Raw genomic sequence first — 22,413 nt, forward strand, 5'->3', positions numbered from 1 at the left:
AGAAAGGAGTGGAATTTATGGGGAGGGAGGGAGGGAAGGAAGGACTATGGGTCCTTAGTGCTCTCTGAGTTCAGTTGTTTGCTTCCAGACATTTTATTATCCAACTAGGTAACATCATCAGTGCTAGAAAGGAGTGACAAGCAGACAGGAAAAGGAGGAGGACTGTGGGGTCCTTGGTGCTGTCTGAGCTTGGTGCTTTTCTTGCAGGCGTTTCATTATCAAGCTAAAATGGGACTAGAACTCACCGTCTCCTGGTGATTGGCCCAAAGTCACCCAGTTGTCTTTCAGGCCTAAGGCAGGACTAGAACTCTGTGTCATCTCCTGATTGGCCCAAAGTCACCCAGCTGGTTTCATGGCTAAAGCCGGACTTGAACTCGTGATCTTTTGCTTTCTGGCCTGATGCTTTAACCACTAGAAGAGCAGAAGACGGGTCTCACTAATTAAGGGTTCATTTCCTTTGAAAAGGCCGGCTGAAAGGGATCAAATATTGATCCCAAGTTTGATGCGACCATCCAAGAGATGTGGACGTTATCACAGTTCAGACTGGATGTGCAATTTTCGCCTGCCTATTGAGTCCTTCTTGTTTTTATTCTCTGTAGTATGGTCAGTTAAAGTTAAATTATTTTTGTGTACTAAGTATTTGAGGGTGGTGAGGGATCCTGAAACGTTATTAAGGAGGCAAGGAGCGGAAGAGTTTGTTACCATGTGAATTATCAACATGAGTGAAACTCTGCATGGATTCCGACCTACAGTATAGGTAAGACCTCGACTTACAACCGCAATCGAGCTGAACATTTCTGTTGCTAAGCGAGACATTGGTGAAGTGAGTTCTGCCCCATTTTACGACCTTTCTTGCCACAGCGGTTACGTAAATCACTGCAGTTCTTAAGTCAGGAACACAGTCATGGTGTGACTCTGGCTCCCCCTGTCAGAGCGTGCACAGTCTTATTGCGCTGAGATAACCCAGGAGTAAACACAAACTGGTCTATATTAAATGGTGGTTTATCTTACACTGTCTACAATATCACACACCAGGAACAATATACATACATGTGTTAATACAGCAGGCTCCAACACACAGCAGTTACAGCAGTAAATGGAAGAGAGAGTACACATCTGCAGCACCTTCCCTTTTATACAAAGCTCTTAAAGAGATACAGACCCTGCTTCCTCTTAAAGAGACACAGACCCTGCTGTTACATTCCCATCTTACATTAGCTGGTTAGCTTTTAAATCATTACCTTGACACCCCCATTGACTTGTCCGAGCGTCGCAAAAGGGGATTGATCAGGTGACCCCGGGACTCTGCGACTGTCATAAATATGGGGCCAGTTGCCAAGCTTCTGAATTTTGATCCCGTGAGCACGATGGGGAGGCTGCAGTGGTCTTAAAGTGTTTAAAAATGGTCATAACTCATTTTCCCCCCGTGCCGTTGTAACTTCGAACAGTCACTAAACAAATGGTCACAAGTCGAGGATTACCTGTGCATCAAGGTTCGAACCGAGTTTCTGTATCGATGTTGTTGTTAGTTGCGAAGTCGTGTCCGACCCGTCGTGACCCCATGAACAACGTTCCTCCAGGCCTTCCTGTTCTCTATCATCTTCTGGAGTCCATTGAAGCTCATGCCTCCTGCTTCAGGGACTCCATCCAGCCACCTCATTCTCCAGCGCCCCCTTCTTCTCTTGCCCTCCATCTTTCCCAGCGTTAGGCTCTTCTCCAGTCAGTCCTTCCTTCTCATTAGGTGGCCAAAGTACTTGAGTTTCAACTTTAGGATCTGGCCTTCTAAAGAGCAGTCGGGGTTGATCTCCTCTAAGACTGACCGGTTTGATCGCCTTGCAGTCCAGGGGACTCACAGGAGTCTTCTCCAGCACCAGAGTTCAAAGGCCTCCATTCTTTGGCGCTCGGCCTTTCTTATGGTCCAACTTTCACGGCCATACATTGCAACTGGGAAAACCATTGACTATATGTACTTTTGTTTTGGACCAATACATTAAAAATTTTTTTAAAAAACTATTTAAAAGCAGCCCTAACATTTTAATGGTGGGGAAAACGGATGCAAAACATACATAGTTTCATTTATGGTTTTTAGGGGATGAGTGTTCACACGCATATTAAAAAAACACTAGTGGATTCCATGGTGAGCTTCCTAAGTGAAAGAATGTTGGCTGTTAAGAAATGAAACAGAAACAGGGTTTTCAATCTCTTCACTGCAGTAAGTTAAAAGAGAATCTGAATGCTTTCCTTTAAAAAGAGGAAAAAAAAAGACATCCTAAAAATGAAGGACATCATTTCCTTATAAAAAAAACAGCCCCAGGTTTAAGTTGGCAAAAAGCAACCAAGCTTAATTTTGAAATGCTCTGAGGTTTGCAGATTTCTCTAAAAGCCACTTTTTTTCCCCCTCTGATTTTTTAACCATAATGGCACAGTAAAAGCTGCATAGCAAGCAGGAAAAAGGAAAGTTATATTTTATTACTGTATCCCTGCAGCAGCGATGCCTCTCCTAAATTTAACTAAAATTGTTGTTCGCTTAAACAAGGGACTTAAAAATAGCTACCCTATCTTTAGCCAAGTTGGGGTTTTTTTGGAAAAGAAATACCTTCCATTATCAGCATAATTTCCCTCTCTGTCAATGTATTAGGTCTATTTCTCTCTTAGGATCATTTTTTTCCTCTTTATTTTAAATAAGCCAACTTTAATCTGGGTTTGTGTAGCGATGCCCAGCCCTCTGTCTTATTTTGCTATTTTGATAGCCGAGGATGGATCCACCAAATTAATCTCGTAGCAGACAGGGCTAAAATAGCTCATCTAGAATATAATTAGATTATCATTACGGCCAGCAGATTTTTAAAGGCGCTGTGATTAAGCGGCCAGTTGGATAAATTGAGATTTGTCAAGCAGGTAAGTCTGCTTGATTAAGATTTTTTTTTTAAAAAAAAAAAAAGATACAGAATTGTGGCCTTGGAGAATTAGGATTAATGTCGCTGAGATTATGCTGGTTTGCAAGATTACTTATGGAAATAACCTCTAGTGGGAGTGTGGGAAGTCAGCCCCCCAGAGAAGGAAATATTTAAAGGGCAGAAAAGCATGCCCAGTTCTTCTTAATAGCCCCAAGTCTGCCTCCCCCAAGCAGAGACCAGCTCTATAGAGATGCAGATGTAAATCCAGGAAATTAAAAATTTAGGAAGACAAAGACATCTAAAATCTACATACCCCACCCAAACTCTTAAGACAGGACATAATAGGATTAACCCACAGATGTCAAAGGGCAAACCCAGGCTCAGGTCAGAATACATGACACAGGAAATAGCCTCAGACAGGAACAGGAAATCACTCCAAACAAAAGGCTCAAGAGGGTATAAAAACCCACTCCCTACATGTGCTCAGCCCTTTTTTTCACTTTTCTTGCTGCCAGAACCACCTCCCTGTCTGGATCTCCTCTCTAATAAACTACAACCTTCTTCCCAAAGCAGTTGCCATGTTTATTCCCACTTGGATGACCCACAATGAAGACCTTTCTCCCAACAGGAGTATATATGCAACATGGGGGGGGGGAATGTTGTTCAGTGATGTGCAAGATTAAGCCATAATTTGCTTGAAAGATTGGTGACACACAACTCGGAGAGGATCACAGCAATAAAGCCAACAACTATAAAATCTGATAGAAACTCAAGGGTTGAACAGTGGTGCGACACTCTGAGCTAAGTGGTTTTCTCACAGATGTTCCGTGACCCAGCTAGATAACATCATCAGTGCTAAAGGGAGTGGGGTGTGCAGAGTGGAGGAGAAAGGGAGTAAGGGGGAGGAGGAAAAAGACTGGGGGGTCCTTGGCACTCTCTGACCTTGGTGGTTTTCTCGCAGATGTTTCGTGACCCAACTAGGTAACGTCATCAGGAGGAGGAGGGAGACTGGGGGGTCTTGGCTGCTCTCTTGAGCTTGGTTGATGTTTCATTACCCAAACTAGGTAGCAACGTACGGCCACAGACTTCCTGATGGACTTGCCAGAAGGTTGCACAAGGGGATCTCGTGACCCCGGGACACTGCAACCGTCATAAGTGTGAGTCAGTTGCCAAGCGTATGAATTTTGATCACGTGACCATGGGGGGGGGCTGCAGCAGTGGTAAGTCTGGAAAACGGTCCTAAGTCGCTTTTTTCACTGCCGTTGTAACTTGGAACGGTCACTAAACAAACTGTTGTAAGTTGAGGACCATCCTTAAGAGTCTCTTACCGCTGAATCTATCAGCCGTGGGTAACGTTTTGTCATTAGTATGCACCCTGAACTATGTTAAAAAAAATAAATTTGACTGGTTTTTCAAGGTTACAACTACGTAACTTTCCGTTATTGGTCCCTTCTGGCTGTTGAAGTGCAGTTTCTGACTTTATAACTGTGGTTTCAATTGTGGTACCGAAAACGAGCGATGTTGTGCTCATCTAATGTGGCGATGTTGTGCTCTTTCTCGGGTTCCCTAAATCAGGGGTGCCCAATACCCGGTCCGTGGACCGGTACTGGGCCGCGGCATGCCAGCAACCGGTCTGCACAAACAAGCAAAGCCCTTTACGATAACTGCCTGGGAAGAAATCAAAGTTAATTGGCTGGTTGGTGTGCAGTCTGGTTTTTTGTGCATTTCTTGAGAAGTAATCTGTGTGACACTAAGCCTGCAGCAGCAATAGTTTTTTTCCCAATTCTTGTCATCTCACCATTCACTGGCCAGAGAATACCAGAATAACAAATGGAAGGGACCTTGGAGATCTTCTAGTCCAACCCCCAGCTCAAGCAGGAGACCCTATATTATTTCAGACAAATGGCTGTCCAGTCTCTTCTTAAAAACTTCCAGTGTTGGAACATTCACAACTTCTGGAGGCAGGTTGTTCCACTGGTTAATTGTTCTAACGGTCAGGAAGTTTCTCCGTGGGATGCAGGCAGCACACAAAACCACGCACTCTCCGGTCTGCGAAAAAACCTCTCTCCACGGAACCGGTCCCTGGTGCCCAAAAGCTTGGGGACCCCTGGCCTAAATGACTGTTTACACAGAGAGGGCTTTTACACGGGGCTGAGCGTCCGCACACCCCGAATGAGTTACTGACAGCAGGTAAAGTTGAGACGACCTTTCTACTCTAATCAATATCCCTCCTGCTGAGATAATCAGTCCAAATGGAGATGCATTTTGGTATTGATTTCAAAATTCATACACACACACACACACACACACACACACACACACACACACAGAGAGAGACCCCCCCCCCCGGGCTATCCTTACGCAAACAAGCAAACTCATCTCTCTCTGGAACAATTCTTAAATAGTCCTTTTAAATAGAGAGGGAAGATGGGCCAGCATCGATAGGTCAACTGGGCTGTTTATAAAAATATTGCTTCATTCTAAGAACGGAAATAGAGTTCTTTTAAAAAAAAAAAAAGGGGGGGGGGAGAGGAACAAAAGGAAGAAATGGAGATATCCTTTTTTTGCCCCTTTTTAAGCCTGTGGTATAGAACCACGTTGTTTAAAAACAAATTTTGTTCCCGCTTGCTTTGAGGAATTGAGAAGATTGGTGGTGTTTTATGCCGAAGTGTGTCCTTCACGGCGGAGAAGAGCACGAGGGATCATCCAGTGTCCTCCTTTCCCCCTCCATTCTGCTCTTCATTTTACTGCTGTTTTTATGTACACAAAAAATGGTTAAAGCAGAAACCATCAAAGGCCATTCCCCTTTGGGATTCTCCCTGCTAATTATCCTGTGTTGTTTGCGGGCAGTTTCTGCAAAGTTTTACCCTGTGTGTGTGTGTGTGTGTGTGTAGATCACGGCAGGCTGTTGTTGTCGTTAAGGCTTCTATTACCTCTTGCCTGTGATTTGCAATGCCCTCTGTTTACCTGCTTTTGACCTCACTTGGCCAAATTAATTGTTTTCGAGGCTTGCTGGTGTTTAATAAACATCACGCTGTGTTTCGGGGGCTAGCGCAGCTGGGACACATTGGAAATGAGGGTGCACACTAAGCTGGAAATGACTTACACACCCACACCCACACCCACACACACATACATGCCCTGCAGAATTGTGAGGGCCATAAAATGCCTAGTTGCAACCTAGCGAATTATCCATGGTAGCACCGAGAACACTGACCGTTGAGATAAAACGCTGTGCAAAGCTGATTTTTAATCCTTGTCGTTTCCTCCTCCTCCTCCTCCTCCTCCTCCTCCCCCCCCCCATTCACGATGCTGGTCTTCCCTTTTGTATATGTCAAAATTAGTTTGGTCACCTCGACAGATATCTGAAGTGAAGGGAAGCCAAAGTGGAACCGCTTTTATGGGTAAATATTTTTTGTGCAGGGCGCTCGGTGTGTTTTGCATGACGCCTCCTGAATTGCAATGAGCAGTTTCCTCTCTCTTTTTTTTCTTTTTTTCCTTCCCCCCCCCTTAAAAAGAAAGGAGGTGGTGGGACTGTAAATCTCAAACCAGCCAACGCCTTTTTCCAATGGAAGTCCTTTGGAAAATTAATAATGTAGCCATCCTGTTTTCCAAAAATGGTTTCTGATTCTTGCTAGGGAAAATCCGTTTGCAATATTTGGAGTTCTCTCTGATCAGAGAGATAATGCAATTTCTGATTTCCAGAAAGAGAGAGAGAGAGAGAGAGAGAGAGAGAGAGAGAGAGAGAGAGAGAGAGAGAGAGGGAGGGAGGGAGGGAGGGAGGGAAGGGAGAGAAAGAAAGAAAGAAAAAGAAAAAGAATAGGAGGGAGGAAGGAAGGAAGGAGAGAGGGACAGAGAAAGAAAGAAAAAGGAGGAGGAGGAAGGAAGGAAGGAAGGAAGGAGAAAGAGAAAGAAAGAAAGAGAAAGAAAGAAAGAAATATTTTTTGAAGGATAAAGCCAGACTGTTTATGACAAAACAGGTAGTTACTCTTTGAGAGCCATATGCAACAAAATCTCATTTTAATGTACACTTTGTGTACATTTAAAGTGACAACAAACGTATTCTATTCTACTCTACTCTATTCTATTCTATTCTATTCTGCTCTAATTCTATTCTATATTCTATTCTATTCTACATTCTATTCTATTCTATTCTATTCTATTCTATCAAGTGAAATTAAAAAGAGGCCTCAAGAATTGTTTAGCAACAAGAATAGGGGAGTGCAGGCAGGCACTGTCTTCCCTGCCATTTTGCAAACAAGACGGGTTATTCATGGATGTCCAATTGTTGATTTATTTTTTTTTTGCATTTAAGTAGTTCTCAACTTATAACAGTTCTTTAATGACCGTTCAAATTACGACGGCACTAAAAAAAGTGACATGTGACGATTTTTCACACTTGCGACCGTTGCAGCCTCCCCATGATCATGTGATCAAAATTCAGACGCTTGGCAACTGACTCGTATTTATGAGGGTCGCAGGGTGCTGGGATCACGTGATCCCTTTTTGTGAACTTCTGACAAGCAAAGTCAATGGGGAAGCCAGAATTCAGTTCACAGCTACGTTACCAACTTAACAACGTTGGCAAGGAAAGTCGTAAAATGGGGCAAAACTCCCATTTGACTGTTGTCTTGCTTGGCAAGTGAAATTTTGGACTTAGTTGTATTTCAACATGTCTCTGTGAAATTCAGGACCTACGTATAGGTTTTTCTAAATGGAGCAAAAAAAAAAAAAAAAGGGCCACATGCCCTTTTTATGTTTTTTTGGGGTTGCAGAACAGTTTAACACCGCAGCTGCTTCCGAATAGCTTAAAAGATAATTTAAAAATTAATGTAAGTCTCAGCGCTTTGTGTTCCATCCTCCTAGTGTGCGCAAAACCCATTCTGGTTTATTAATCACATTTAAACTTTGTTGGTCAAACCCTCTTTATCTTCCCCAAAGCATTAATAAAAACAAGTCAGAGCAAATCAAGGTTGAAGCCACTGGTAATGTGCACAGCAGTCCAGCTTGTTGTCTTCGATAAACCATAGTTAAGCAAGCCCGTTAATTTAGTATTAGGCATTTTAGTGTCCCGTGGTTACTTAGTCACACGAGTTCGGCCACAAATAATTTGGCTTTTGGTGTGAGATTTGTTTTTCTGCCATTTCGTTCTTGTTTTGTTAGGATGGCGAATTCTGTCATTGCCTTGCCTGCTGGTATGAAATACCTCTTGCACGATCACAGAGGAAACATGTTCTAACATGCGTGCTCAATTTTAAAGTAATTGAAATCCATTGATTCCCCCCCCCCAGCCAGCCCTTCCTTTCCTTGCAAAGATTTGTTTTGTTTCCGTCTGTCTTCCACCACGGAACTACCCCCCTCTTATTCCTTATTTGGATTTAATTTCATTCGGCAGCCGAATGGTGGGTCCTCTTTTATAGCATGGGCTTCTGGCAAAATTCAGAATTTCCAGGATTGTCTCTGCTTCCGCTATGGAGGAATCCTACTCCGTTTTTTTTTTCTTTCTTTCTTTGCTCTGGCTGGTGGCAATAAGAGTGTTTCCTGTGCGAATGAGCACAGAAGTGTCTCAAAGTGCTCTTCATTTACTCATACTTTTCCAAAAGATTGAAAACTGGAAATAATAAAGGCTTGAACAGAAAATAGCAAGGGAGCAAAATGCCAAGGAAAACTCTTTGATGCGCTGGCAGGCTCAGCTAAGGGACAACCTTGAAAAAGCATTAGCTGGTTCACATGATCGTGTTTAGTTATTTCATTATTTATTTGTACATCACCTTTCTTTCTTACAAATAACTCGAGGGAGCAAACACATCCAATACACCTTCCCCATTTCCCTCACAAAAGCAACATTGTGAGAGGCGTTGAGTTGAGAGAGAGGGATTGGCCCAAAGTCACCCAGCTGGCTTTCATGCCTAAAGTGGGACTAGAACTCCCAGTCTCCTGGTGATTGGCCCAAAGTTAACCAGCTGGCTTTCATGCCAAAGGTGGGACTAGAACTCCCAGTCTCCTGGTGATTGGCCCAACGTCAATCAGCTAGCTGTCATGCCCAAGGTGGGACTAGAACTCCCAATCTCCTGGTGATTGGCCCAAAGTCACCCAGCTGGCTTTCATGGCTAAGGTGGGACTAGAACTCCCAGTCTCCTGGTGATTGGCCCAAAGTTAACCAGCTGGCTTTCATGCCAAAGGTGGGACTAGAACTCCCAGTCTCCTGGTGATTGGCCCAACGTCAATCAGCTAGCTGTCATGCCCAAGGTGGGACTAGAACTCCCAATCTCCTGGTGATTGGCTCAAAGTCATCCAGCCAGCTTTCATGCTTAGGTGGGACTGGAACTGACAATCTCCTGGTGACTGGCCCAGAGTCACCCAGCCACCCTTCTGTCTTTAGTATATGCTGGTTGCCAGGTGCCCAGATCTTAATCATGTACTGTAGGGATGCTGTGACGGTTGTAATTGCGAGGATTGGATGTAAATTACGTTTTTCAGTGCTGCTGTAAATTCGGTCGCTAAACAAATGGTTGTAAGTCAAGGCCTGCTTCTATCTTTGCTTCTTTCGGCCACGGTCGTCCTCCTCCTATTTGCAAGTGTTTGCTATCTTTGATTTTATCCGGTTCCTCCTCTTCTACTGTTTCCCAAGTACCGCCACCACCACCCTCCAGACGTTGTTGCCTTTCTTATCGACAATTATTCAGTTATTATGATGATGGTTGTGATCACGCCTCACCTTCCCGCTTGCACAAACAGCTCCACGCAACTTGCCACAATTCAAGACCACAAAGTACAGCACAGAACAAGCGAAGGCATCGTCTTTCAGAGCATTGCGACGACAGTTAGCAAACTTGGCTCCCCCCAAAAAAATAAAAATAGGATTTTCTCTTCACTGTACGCCATTCAGCAAGGTAATTATTTGGCTGGCTGCCCTGGCACTGGATAAGGAGCAAGGTGATTATTTTAAAAGAACAACCATTTTGACCGTAACCGGAAGAAGCCCTTGATTATGACCGTTTACACAAGATTTTTTACTTTTTTCTTTTAAAAAGATAAATGTGGCTTTGTTTTCCTGACACTGAACTTAAGAATAGGGAGCGAGGAAGGGAACGTTGCACCGGAAGTAGGAAAACGGGAGCAGAGATTCTACTACCTGGTAACAGTTTGCAGACATGGACTTGACTGAAAAGAATCTCTCTTTTCCGAGGCCGAAAATAACCATTTTGAATAACCATCGTCCTTGCGTTATGACTGCAATGGAGCCCCAATTTGTTTGTTTTTTGCTAAGTGGGACGGTCGTTAAGTGAACATTGTCCCATTTTACGACCTCTCTCGCCACAATGGCTAAGTGAATCCCTGCAGTTGTTGAAGAAGAAGAAGAAGAAGAAGAAGAAGAAAAAGAAGAAGAAGAAGAAGAAGAAGAAGAAGAAGAAGAAGAAGAAGAAGAAGAAGAAGAAGAAGAAGAAGAAGAAGAAGAAGAAGAAGAAGAAGAAGAAGAAGAAGAAGAAGAAGCAGAAGAAGAAGAAGTTGGAAGGGACCTTGGAGGTCATCTAGTACAACCCCTTGCTCAGGCAGGAAACCCTATACCATTTCAGACAAATAGCTGTCCAATCTCTTCTTAAAAACCTCCACTGTTGGAGCATTCACCGCTTCTGGAGGCAGGTTGTTCCACTGGTTAATTGTTCTAATTGTCAGGAAATCTCTCCTTAGTTCCAGGTTGCTTCTCTCCTTGATGAGTTTCCATTTGTTGCTCCTTGTCCTGCCTTCAGGCGCTTTGGAGAAGAACTTGACTCCCTCTTCTTTGGGGCAGTCCTTGAGATACTGGAAGACTGCTATCATGTCCCCCCTCGTCCTTCTCTTCATTGAACTAGTTACTAGACATACCCAGTTCCAGCAACCGTTCCTTATAACGTGGTTGTTAAGTGAATCTGACTTCCGCATAGACTGTGGCTGTCAGAAAGTCGCAAAAGGAGAATCCGCATGCACCGCAACGGTCGTAAATATGAGTTGCCAAGCGGCTGGATTTTGATCATGTGACCGTCAACGGTCGTAAGTGTGAACAACAAATATAAGTCGCTTTTTTCAACGCTGTTGTGACTTCAAATGATCAGTCAACGAAATGTTATAAGTTCAGGACAATCTGGAGTTAGATTTTTATGCAGGTCTAACTGTGGCCAAAAAAAGATGCTTATCCACATTTCTAATAACAATTCAATTTTTTTTTTCCTTTTTAACCCCCGGAGGAACTTAAAGGTTTAGAGAGGTGCCATGGCGCAATCTTGGCCACCCTTTTCCTATTAAAGCATTTTCTAAAAATAAGCATTTTTCACCTCGCTCCTTCTGCCCAAGCGGGAAAGAAACACAGACAGGGCAGAATATATTGCTTAGTGGGGTTGCGATTGTCCAGGAAATAGAAGATGAAGTCGTCCCCCCCCCCCCGTCGAGTCGTGATCTTAATTAAAACAATTAGCTGGAAAAACCCTCCTTTTCATGAAATGCCCACCGAATGCTAGGAAATTATAACACACCTTGATCTTCAAAATAGTTAGCAAAGGTAACAGAAAATGCTTCCGTTGTAGGTTTATTTCTCCGGTGATATGCACTTGTGGGATTTTTTCCTCCCCTCTGTGGCTCTCTCTTAATTGCAGGGTTTCTTTGATGGGGTCAGCACTTTCATGGCAACATCTTTAATCAGTAAATTGTTAGGAAGAGCCACCGTCCGCTCGCTTGCCATTAATCCTCCCCCCCCCTCTCTCTCTCCTCGATGGGTAACTACCTCCAGCTTTTAATTTAGGAGACAGAAAAATGGCTTTCAACAGGATCCCTCCGCAGATCCAAAATCTGTTCAGACTGATAACCAGAAGAAAGAAGGGTTGAGGACATGGGTTTCTTCAAGTTGGACAAGGAAATTAGGAAAACCATCAAGCAATTTTAGGTGATGGCCCTTTATCTACGGGAGAAATTGCACAATTGCACAGACAGATTGGGGGAAAAAATGTGCCTCTATCTTCCCTGTGCTTGATTATAGGCATGGTTGAACTCACAAAACATACTACCACTCCGTCCATCCATCCATCCATCCATCCATCCATCCATCCATCCATCCTTCTGTAATTCTATCATTCTATCATCTACTTTGGAGCCGTGGTGGCACAGTGGTTAGAATGCAGTATGGCAGGCTAATTCTGCCGACTGCCAGCAGTTCGATTCTCACCTGCTCAAAGTTGACTCAGCCTTCCATCCTTCTGAGGTCGGTAAAAGGAGGACCCAGATTGTTGGGGGCAAGAGGCTGACTCTTGTAAACCGCTTAGAGAGGGCTGTAAAGCACCGTGAAGCAGTATATAAGTCTTAAGTTCCTTCCTTCCTTCCATCCATCCATTTATCCATCCATCCATGGTGCGCACTGGTTAGAATGCAGTATTGCAGGTTAACTCTGCTAACTGTCAGCAGTTCAATCTTGACCAGCTCAAGGTTGACTCAGCCTTCCATCCTTCCGAGGTCGGTAAAATGAGGACCCGGACTGTTGGGAGCAACATGCTGACTCTGTAAACTGCTTAGAGAGGGCTGTAAAGCACTGTGAAGCGGTATATAACTCTAAGTCTTATTGCTATATGTGAACTAAAAAAAAAACTGATCTCATGTTGGCTGGACAGGGACAGCCAAAAGGCCGAATGTGGCCTCGGAGCCATAAAATCTCCAGGTCTGATCAAAAAGGAACTTCCCATCAGGAAAAATTATTGTTTTTTTTTTTTTTCTCCCACAAGGCAATGACTGATGGAAAAAATCATCCAAGGGAAGTCATTGTTAAACAGAAAAGGTTAATGGGACCTTTTCTTGGCTGAATTCCTATGTCTGGAAGCAAATTGAAATTTACTGTGCAAACAGGTGTACGATTTCTGAACATTAGGGGCTTTGTATGTTTGTGACTGTGTTTGTGTGTGTGTGTGTGTGTGTGTGTGTGTGCTTTGTACAGAGGATATTTTTAAGCACTGAGGGTAGTAGGTTAGCCTCCTTCTCCCTTTTAAATCATTTCCCCCAGAAAAACTGCTCTTGCTGTAATGAACTTAAGGGTCAGCTGGCTTCCAAACATTTGAGAAAATGTGCTAATGGAATGCAATTGCTGTTTTTAGAACCTGTAGCTGCATTTTATTTTCTTGGGTTTTTTTTTTTTTTCAAAAGGTGCTTCCAGCCTTAAAAATCATCTGGCAGGTTTTTTTTTTAACCTGCCTTCAATGAATTTAAAAACTAATTAGAGTAAAAAAAAGCAAACCAAAAAACAAACCCACCAGCAAGGAAATACATTTTTCTTGTTGGTGTTTTTAAGTGCCCCTTTTTATACGATCATATCTGTGAGGGTCTTCATTCATGGATCATAAGAATAGATGGGCAGGAACCTCAGTGGAAATGTAAAAGTTGGCTGCTTTTCTGCGAAAGTCTTTTGGGGTATTAAACTGGTAACCTTTCAGACTTTATTTTTTTATTGCTCACTACACCTCACTGAAGCTTTAAATCCTTCTGGTGGTAAAGGTGTGATAAAGATGGAAGCTTCCAAAATGGCACCACGGTAAACGATGAGTCACACTGAACTCGCAATAGGATGCCAAGATTTATAATATCTTGATTATTGACTAGCCTATATATTTATTTTACTTCATTTTTTATTATTTTTGTAAATAACTCAAGGTGGTGAGTCCACATAATCCTTCTTTCTTTCTCCTCTGTTTTCCCCACAACAACAATCCTGTAAGGTGGGCTGGGCTGAGCAAGAGGGATTGGCTGAAAGTCACCCAGCTGGCTTTCATCCCTAAGGCGGGACTAGAACTCACCCTCCTCTGGTGACTGGCTGAAAGTCACCCAAGGCAGGACTAGAATTCAGCATCCCCTGATGATTGGCCTAAAGTCACCCGGTTGGCTTCACGCTTAGGGCGGGACTACAACTCACCGTCTCCTGGTGATTGGCCCAAAGTCATCGAGCTGACTTTTACGGCTAAGGCAGGATTAGAACTCACTGTCTCCTGGTGATTGGCCCAAAGTGACCCAAGGCAGGATTAGAATTCAGCATCCTCTGATGATTGGCCTAAAGTCACCCGGTTGGCTTTCATCATAGGATAGGACTAGAACTCACCGTCTCCTGGTGATTGGCTCAAAGTCACCCAGCCAGCGTTCATGCCTAAGGCGGGACTAGAACTCACCGTCTCCTGGTGATTGGCCCAAAGCCAGCCGGCCAGCGTTCACGCCTAAGGTGGAACTATAACTCACCATCTCCTGGTTTCTCGGGCAGCACCTTCACCATTACACCAAAAATGGTTCTCTGATATTCATCTTGCCAACAGGAAGAAGAATCAGAGATGAATCCCGAATACTGTAGATTATGGAGCACCTGTTTCAGAGAAGACCACTAGCCCGTACTGTCTCTAATGCACACGTGTCCACACTGCTATGTGTTCCTTAACCCTTCCACTAGAGAGCAGGGGGGAAACCACGTGCAATTTCCCCGAAGCAGAAGCAGCCGCCTCCAAACTGTTTCCTTTCAAAATATTTTCCCTTATCTCGGAAGGTATAATTATGCCATTTGTTCTGTTCCAAACATAATTGCTGCTGCTGTCTGAACGGTTCCCCTCCCTCTGAGTAAAAAGGCTGAGGGATTTTGGGGGGGGGGGAAAGTGAAGTTTAATCCTAACGGGAAGTCTCTCGCTCTGATTTTTCATCCCTGGAATTCATTTCTCGCACCAGAAATAACTGTTACTGGAAACGGGGGTGCAACATGGGTGCCCTTCAGAAGCTGCAGGAGCTCAGCACCCTGAAGGTCCAGGCATCTCCATCAAATCCTCCAGTTGTTCCAAGTTGCCTAGTTGTGAAGTTATTTAGACCTAGGAAAAGGTTGACCAGCCTGGCTTTGGACACTGATTGTGGAGGGAAAATGCAGGAGAACATTGCAGTCTAGAGTCGATGTTTATAAAACTGTACCCATAAACACAAGACCCCATATCTGGGACAGCCGGTTTGATTTAGTGGTTAAAGCACCAGGCTCAGAAGCAGGTGATGGCGAGTTCTAGTCCTGCCTTAGGACATGAAAGCTGGCTGGGTGACATTGGGCCAGTCACCAGGAGACAGTGAGTTCTAGTCCTGCCTTAGGCATGAAAGTCATCTGCCTGACATTGGGCCAATTACCTGGAGATAGGGAGTTCTAGTCCTGCCTTAGGCGTGAAAGCCGGCTGGGTGACATTAGGCCAGTCACCAGGAGACTGGGAGTTCTAGTCCTGCCTTAAACATGAAAGCCAGCTGGGTGAAGACAACCTGTCCCTGACTGTTCCCAGAGTATATGGTAGAGGCCGATAGATAGTTGAATGTTTCATCTGGCAAGATTCTGTCTATAGGTGTGAAACCATAAAGAACTCAGCTTGGAAAAAAAAACATGTATCTTTATTTAGTGTTGGGGGCCTGACAATAAATTTTTATCCCCGCGCAGACATCTTATTAAAACTGTATGTGTGGCGAGGAAGCAAATCCCAGTTATGCAGCTATGCCTGTACAACTGCAGTGCACACCGTCGGGAGCCAGGAAACGCGAGGAGAGGATCCAACTTGGCAACGTCCTCGTTGGCTCCCGTTCCCCAATCAATAGTTCATTGGCAATTTCTCCTGTCACTAGAGACGGTGGGAGCTGTGCTTGAAGTCGGGGAGGAAAAAAAGGACGGTGCGTGTACAGTCCTCCTCCAAAAATGTGCGATGCCCAGAAGATGTTCTGTGTCTGAAGAACGGAAGGAGGAAAAATGGCTCTGCATTCAGAGTTAGAAGCGCCATAAAAGCAGGGCTGGATGTCTTTCCTGTGCCGGAAAGCAGCATAAGTAGAATTGATTGTCTTCCCAGGGATTGGAACATCCTAATTTTCTACCCGGTTCTGATTTGGATGCGGTTTGTGCGTTGCACTAAGTCCTGGAGGCTAAAACAAACGAAGAATAGTTGCGGGACTTGGGTTTGGCTAGTCTAAAGAAAAGAAGAAATAGGGGAGACATGATAGCAGAGTATTTGAGGGGCTGCCACAAGGAAGAGGGGGTCACGTTCTCCAGAGCACCCAGAGAGCAGAACGAGAAACAATGGTTGGAAACTGACCAAAGAGAGAAGCAACCTGGATTTAAGGAGAAACTTCCTGACAGTGAGGACAATTAACCAGTGGAACAGTTTGCCACCAGAAATTGTGGGTGCTCCATCACTGGAGGTTTTTAAGAAGAGACTAGACATTCACCTGTCTGAGACGGTATAGGTCCTCCTGCTTGAGCAGGGGGCTGGACTAGAAGACCTCCAAGGTCCCTTCCAGCTCTATTCTATTCAAATCTTGCTGAGCATCTTGTGTGAACTCAGTTTGTTGAAGTTTGCAGGCAGCGACCATAACGGTTGCAAAGTGAGGTGGACGTTAAGTGAATTTTGCCCCATTTCACGACCTTTCTTGTCACAGCTGTTAAGTTAGCAACACGGTTGTTAACATGACTCTGGCTTCCTCATTGACATGGCTCGTGAGAAGGTCACAAAAAGGGGATCACATGACACACACACCCGGACACTGCGACCGTCATAAATACGAGTCAGTGGCCAAACATCCAGGACGCTGCAGTGGTCGTAAGTGTGAAAAACGATCCTAAGTCAACGTTTTTCAGGGCCGATCGGTCATTAAATGAACTGTTGTAAGTCGAGGACTAGCTGTATTTAGGAAGCTCTTGAGTTGAATCCGCGGCCGGGTTCAGGGTGTGAATCTAGAATTCCACAAGAATTCCACCCTCAAGTTTTATTCCAGGACTTGAGTCACATCCTTTGTGGTTTTTCCACTGCCTTCCAAGTTCAGTTCGTTCTGTTTTGGCCTCGCGTTTTTGAATGTGCACCTCCCGGGAATAATTCAAGAAGACGTTGGTGAACAAAGGCATATTTTAGAAGTGCTCAGCAATGCTCAGGTGCGCCTGCCTGGGTTACACAGAGAGTAAAGATTATCAGCGAAGGGGGAAATCACAACCTCTGCAAATTGAGCGGTCTTCAAACTTGTCCCTTGTATGACTTGTGGACTTCCTCCCAGGCACACTAGCTGAGGAATTCTGGGAGTTGAAGTCCACAAATCATAAAAGGCACACTGGCTGAGGAATTCTGGGAGTTGAAGTCCACAAGTCATAAAAGGACCAAGTTGGAAGACCCCTGGTATAGGGTTTCCTGCTTGAGCAGGGGGTTGGACTATCTGTCTGTCTGTCTGTCTATCTATCTATCTATCTATCTATCTATCTATCTATCTATCTATCTATCTATCTATCTATCTATCTATCTATCTATCTTAGGGGTCTTCAAACTTGGCCCTTGTATAACTTGTGGACTTCAACTCCCAGAATTCCTCAGCCAGCGTGAGTGAATGACTGGGATGACCATATCACCTTTTTAAATCAAACATGAAAGTAGGGTTTGGTGCATTGCAACCAGAGGACAACTGAACCACCCAAAAAATCTCAGCTATCAAATATTCTCGTAGGGCAGCCTTCTCCTTTGAGCATCCAACAGAGAGGGTATTGCTTCAACCCTTAAAAACAAGCATCATTGCAACCGGCACCCTTTGCAACTGTGTCCAAAACTGGCTCAAATGCCCCGTGGACATTGGCTACGGTGGACAAGGAAGTAAACAAGCCTTTAGAGTCTTGATATCCATGAAGAGAAGACATTAGCCGGGTCTGTTTGGAGTGCATAGATTTGTTTTGCCCTCTAGCTGGTAAATGAGGGTTTATTTGGTCCAGAGCCAAATAATATATTGAAGCAATTTCATGCCTCATGAATTATAGAAGAAGATGTGCACGACGTGGCATTTGCAACACGGCTATCCTGGCTTCTCCCACTCACCCACCCACCCACTCACCTACCCCTCCTTTCCCAAGATGGTTTAATCCTTCGGAGAATTAATGCTCTTCTTGACTATCAACACAGCATCCCAGGCCCCAAAGCCTCCCGAGGCTTCCTTGCAAAAATGGAAGGAATTCCAAATATGAAACCCTTCCTCTTTTTTTTTTTTTCATTTTGAGTTGAACTGTCTCTTTCTCTGTCTCCCCCCCCTTTTTTTCACTTTGCTAAGAGGGAAGCAAAAATCCTTTGATCTCGCCTCCAATGGCCGGCCGTCCACGCTTTGCAAAAGACCAACCCTTTTCTCAACTTAGCCATGCATTTTTAACATTCTGCCCGTTGCAAATTGTGTTTTGCGAGTGTTTGTTTTCTCTTTTTAAAAAAACCAGCTGTATTTTTTTTGGGGGGGGGGAGAGAAAAAAAAAGATTGAACGGTTTTGGTTTCCTTGTTTACGTTTGAGGAAACACAATTTGAGGAATGCCAGGGGCCAGACAAAGACCGCTGGCTAATTTGAATGTTTTCCTCGCAGGCCATTAGCTAAATCTACATACTCTTTTAATAGGCTTACTTAGCAAAAAAATGCTGGTTGGGGGACCCCTGGATGTTTTGCAAAGCTAAGCACAGTTGTTGTGCTAAATCTGTTTCAGAAGGTAGGAAACGTGGCCCAATTGCAGATTAAGCAGTTTATTTTACGCCTAGGTCAGTGATGGCGAACCTTTTAGAGACCGAGTGCCCAAACTGCATCCCAAAACCCACTTATGCATTGTCGGGTGCCAGGTGGGTGTGGCCATTGGCTGGGTGTGGCCCATTGGCTGGGTGTGGCCAATTGGGCGGGCGTGGCTGCAGTGGTAATGGCAGACTGGGTGGGACTAAAAAGTTCAATCAATCAATGCCAACTTTGCAAGATCTTCCCCCCCCCCAAGAAGTTGAAATTGACTGATTGATTGAACCTTTTTTTTTTTTTTGCACACATTTTATAAAACCCAGCTGAAGGCCTAGGACTGGAGTGACGGAGCACATGCCCACAGAGAGGGCTCTGAGTGCCGCCTCTGGCACCCGTGCCATAGGTTCACCACCACTGGCCTAGGTTATTGATTCCTTGATTGTGGGCCTAAAAGACACACTTTGATCTATACAACTAGTCTTCGACTCACAAGAGTTCGTTTAGTGACAGTTTGAAGTTACAACGGCACTGGAAGAAGTGACTTATGACTGTTTTTCACATGACCATGGCAGCATCCCCATGGTCATGTGATCAGCTCTGATTGGATGGTGGGGAATGGAAGAATTTTTATTACTTGCTGACTGCTGGTCATTTGCATTCTTTTAGAGAGTTGTTGAGGCCACTTGGAGGTTTTCAGTATCTTTAGGGTCACCAACAGCCCGTCATCAACAGGACAGCCAAGAAGGCTCCACACACATTTGCACCACTCAGGTGACCCTGAGGACACAGGTAAACCTCCAAATGGCCTCAACAACTCTCTAAAAGAATGCAAATGACCAGCGGTCTGCAAGGAGTATCAGTCCTTCCATTCCCCACCATCCGGTCAGAGCTGAAGAAGCTCCTTCGATGAGAAGCGAAACGTCTTCAGAGAAAAAAACATGAAAGTCCAGTTGCCTCTTGAAAAAGCACCTTTGGGACAACCAAGACCTGGATTGACCGAGAATCTCCAGAGACATAAGCTCTCGGTGTACCTACAAGCAACAAGGGATGAATCGTGCTCATCAAATACAATCATCATAAATCGTAACATACAGCACTGGGTGAGAGTCACAGGATGCTAAGTGAGCAGACAACATAAATCATAAGAAGACACCAAATAAAGGCAATCAACATAAATCATGTGATACAAATGACAAAAGTTATAGTCAAAGGAAATAGGTAATTGGAAAGACAAAAAGATGAGAAGGATAAATAAGTAATACAGCGCTACTGGGTGGTTTGACATCCCAGGGCATAGACTGGGGGTCTTCAAACTTGGCCACTTTAAAAAGATTTGGCTGGCTGAGGAATTCTGGGAATTAAAGTCCACAAGTCATAAAAGTTAGAAGACCCCTGGCATAGACAGTATTGTGGAAATTAATTGTTTAGCAGAGTAATGATGGCATATATGTGTGTGTGGGAAACTATCTTTGTGTCTGGTTGTTTTTGGTGTGCAGTGCCCTTTAGCAAGTGATTTGTTTAACAACTTTGGCCCCCCAAAAAAAGCCCTTAAATCGGACACGACTCATTTAGCCACAGAAATTTTGGGGTCAATTGTCGTTAAGTCGAGGACTCCTGTACAAAGTGGCGGGCGGGCTTTAGTGTTGTACAGTCAAGGCTGACTTGGACGGAATTGATTTAACCCTAAATCAGAGTCCTTTGAGATTAGCTGATAGAATCAATATCCTCTTTTCTCAGTATTTCTACAGAAGATTAATTCACTCTTATTCATCCGCTTAAGCGTATTGTTGAAATAGGTTCTTTGTGTTGAATTGTAAAACAGAATGCCTTGTTTGACTCCTGTGTCTACAACTGAGAGGCGGAAATTTACATATGCACACAAATCCACACAGAGGGACATCAACTGGAATGTATGAACATCATGCTGCCATCTTAATTCTTTGCTTCTGGCTAACAACGTCTGTAATCTATTTTTTTGCAGAACTCCTCATATCGCAGGGAGCCCATCTCAGGTTAGAAACTGGATAAGGTAAGAAGACCAATTTTGTTGCATTTATTATGAAATTCTGTTGGAGAGAGAATCTGGCTTGGGGGAATTCTTTGCTATCTCTTTACTAGCAGGAGTTACAAGATTGTGTGTGTGTGGGGGGGCGTTCCTGCTTCTTCTAATAAAATATCACCATCAGGTTGTGTGTCTCTGCTTCCACTTCTCAGCTTGGTTTGAAGAAGCAAAGCTGTGGAGCAAATTTGGACCGCTTTTGTGTTTTGTCTGTCCAAACACAATCAGCTGTTGTTGTTGTTTTTTTTAAAGTTATGGTTTCTTGGGCATTTTGCTTACAGCTTCAGCTTTTTGGTAGAAATAATTGTAAAGTCTGTTGTAAAAATATAACAACAACAATAATAATTGGAAAGGACCTTTGTGGTCTTTTAGTCCAATTCCTTGCTCAGGCAGGAAACCCCATATCAAGGGTCTTCAAACTTGCAACTTTAAGACTTGTGGACTTCAACTCCCAGAATTCCTCAGCCAGACAGGGCTGGTTGAGGAATTCTGGGAGTTGAAAGTGGCCAAGTTGGAAGACCCCTGCCCTGTACCATTTCAGACAAATGGTTGTCCAGTCATGCTGAGTATTTTCATATATCCCCTTCAAATCAATGTTTCTCATTCTTGGTAACTTTGAAGATGGGTGGACTTCAATTCCCAGAATTCCCCACCAGCGTGGCCAATATTGCTTGGAATTCTGGGAGTTGTAGGCCCAGTGTCCCGTTTCTACAGCAACGACTATTGTAGAACTAAGTAGTTTCATACATACCCTTCAAATCAATGTTTCCTATACTTCAAGATGGGTGGACTTCAACTCCCAGAATTTCTCACCAGCAGGGCCAATATTGCTTGGAATTCTGGGGGTTGTAGGCCCAGCGTCCCCTTTCTGCAGGAAAGGCTATTGTAGAACTACTTTCATATCTATCAATGTTTCTCAATCTCAGCGACTTCAAGATGGGTGGACTTCAACTCCCTGAATTCTGGGAATTGAAGTCCACCTATCTTTTTTTTAATAGAGTTTTATTAATAATACAAAATTAAAAAAAAAACATTGGACATAGATATGACGTCACTGGTTCCATACATCTTCCATCACTTTACAGTAATACTAGTACTCATATAGACATATAGTTCTTGAGCTTTGCTCGCTATTTATAGTATAACATTAACACTTTCCCCCTTATTTCTGTATATTTATTTATCTTTCAAATATGCATTTGTCTATATCTATATTTTATTCTAACACTATACATTTGTCTTGGCTACCCTCTTGTTATCTATCCAATCATAAAATTGTTCCCAGATTTTGTAGTACTTAGTGTCGCTTTTATCCTTGAGTTCCAATGTAAGTCTATCCATTTCTGCGCAACTGAAAATTTTCAGTAGTATTTCCTCTTCGGTTGGCACGAATAGCCTTCGCTCAAAAATGGAAAGAGAAAGATATTCCAACCAAAGTCCACCTATCTTAAAGCTGGCCAGGTTGAGAAACTGTGGTCCAGATAGCTCCCTTCCCCCTATCATCTAGTCTTCCTTAAGCCAGGACTTTTGAGTGAAAAGGCATAAATGTACATCTTTGAGAAGAAAAACGTATCTGGAGATCCAGCAATTTGGGAGCACTTTTCCCAATAATAGATTGAGCACAATGAAAGGTAAAGATGACAGCTAGGGCATCAAGAAGGAAACATGCTTTCACCCACCATACATGTGAATTTGTCCACGGTTGAAGTCGTTCTGAAGGATCTCAAGTTTAATCGTGTAGGGATTTGGGGCTGAGTGCAACCCTTGTTGTGTCAGAATAAATACATTCCTCCAACTCAAAATCCAAATTGTTGGATTCGTAGGACCTACTCGTTTATTTAGTGTTCAACTTGATACAAGATTTGGCTTTCGTTGTATGGGGCAACATGTTTCCTTGGTTTCTGCTTTACCGAATTGTACAAATCTAGAAAAAATAAGTGGATTGA

At 43.7% G+C, this 22,413-nt stretch overlaps 1 protein-coding gene across 7 annotated transcripts in view; it reads left to right on the top strand.

Annotated features, from left to right (window-relative positions):
• ARVCF (ARVCF delta catenin family member) overlaps positions 1 to 22,413 on the top strand; it is a 197,890-nt gene that overhangs the window by 2,080 nt on the left and 173,397 nt on the right. For all 7 annotated transcript variants that reach the window (XM_039332364.1, XM_039332363.1, XM_039332369.1 and 4 more), the window contains exon 2: positions 20,390 to 20,437. The gene's annotated coding sequence lies outside the window, so the exon portion shown is untranslated. The remainder of the gene's footprint in view (positions 1 to 20,389; positions 20,438 to 22,413) is intronic.

The sequence above is a fragment of the Crotalus tigris genome, unplaced genomic scaffold (assembly GCF_016545835.1).
Source record: "Crotalus tigris isolate CLP2741 ecotype Arizona unplaced genomic scaffold, ASM1654583v1 scf7180000024461.2689607, whole genome shotgun sequence".
In the NCBI taxonomy this organism is placed as follows: domain Eukaryota; kingdom Metazoa; phylum Chordata; class Lepidosauria; order Squamata; family Viperidae; genus Crotalus; species Crotalus tigris.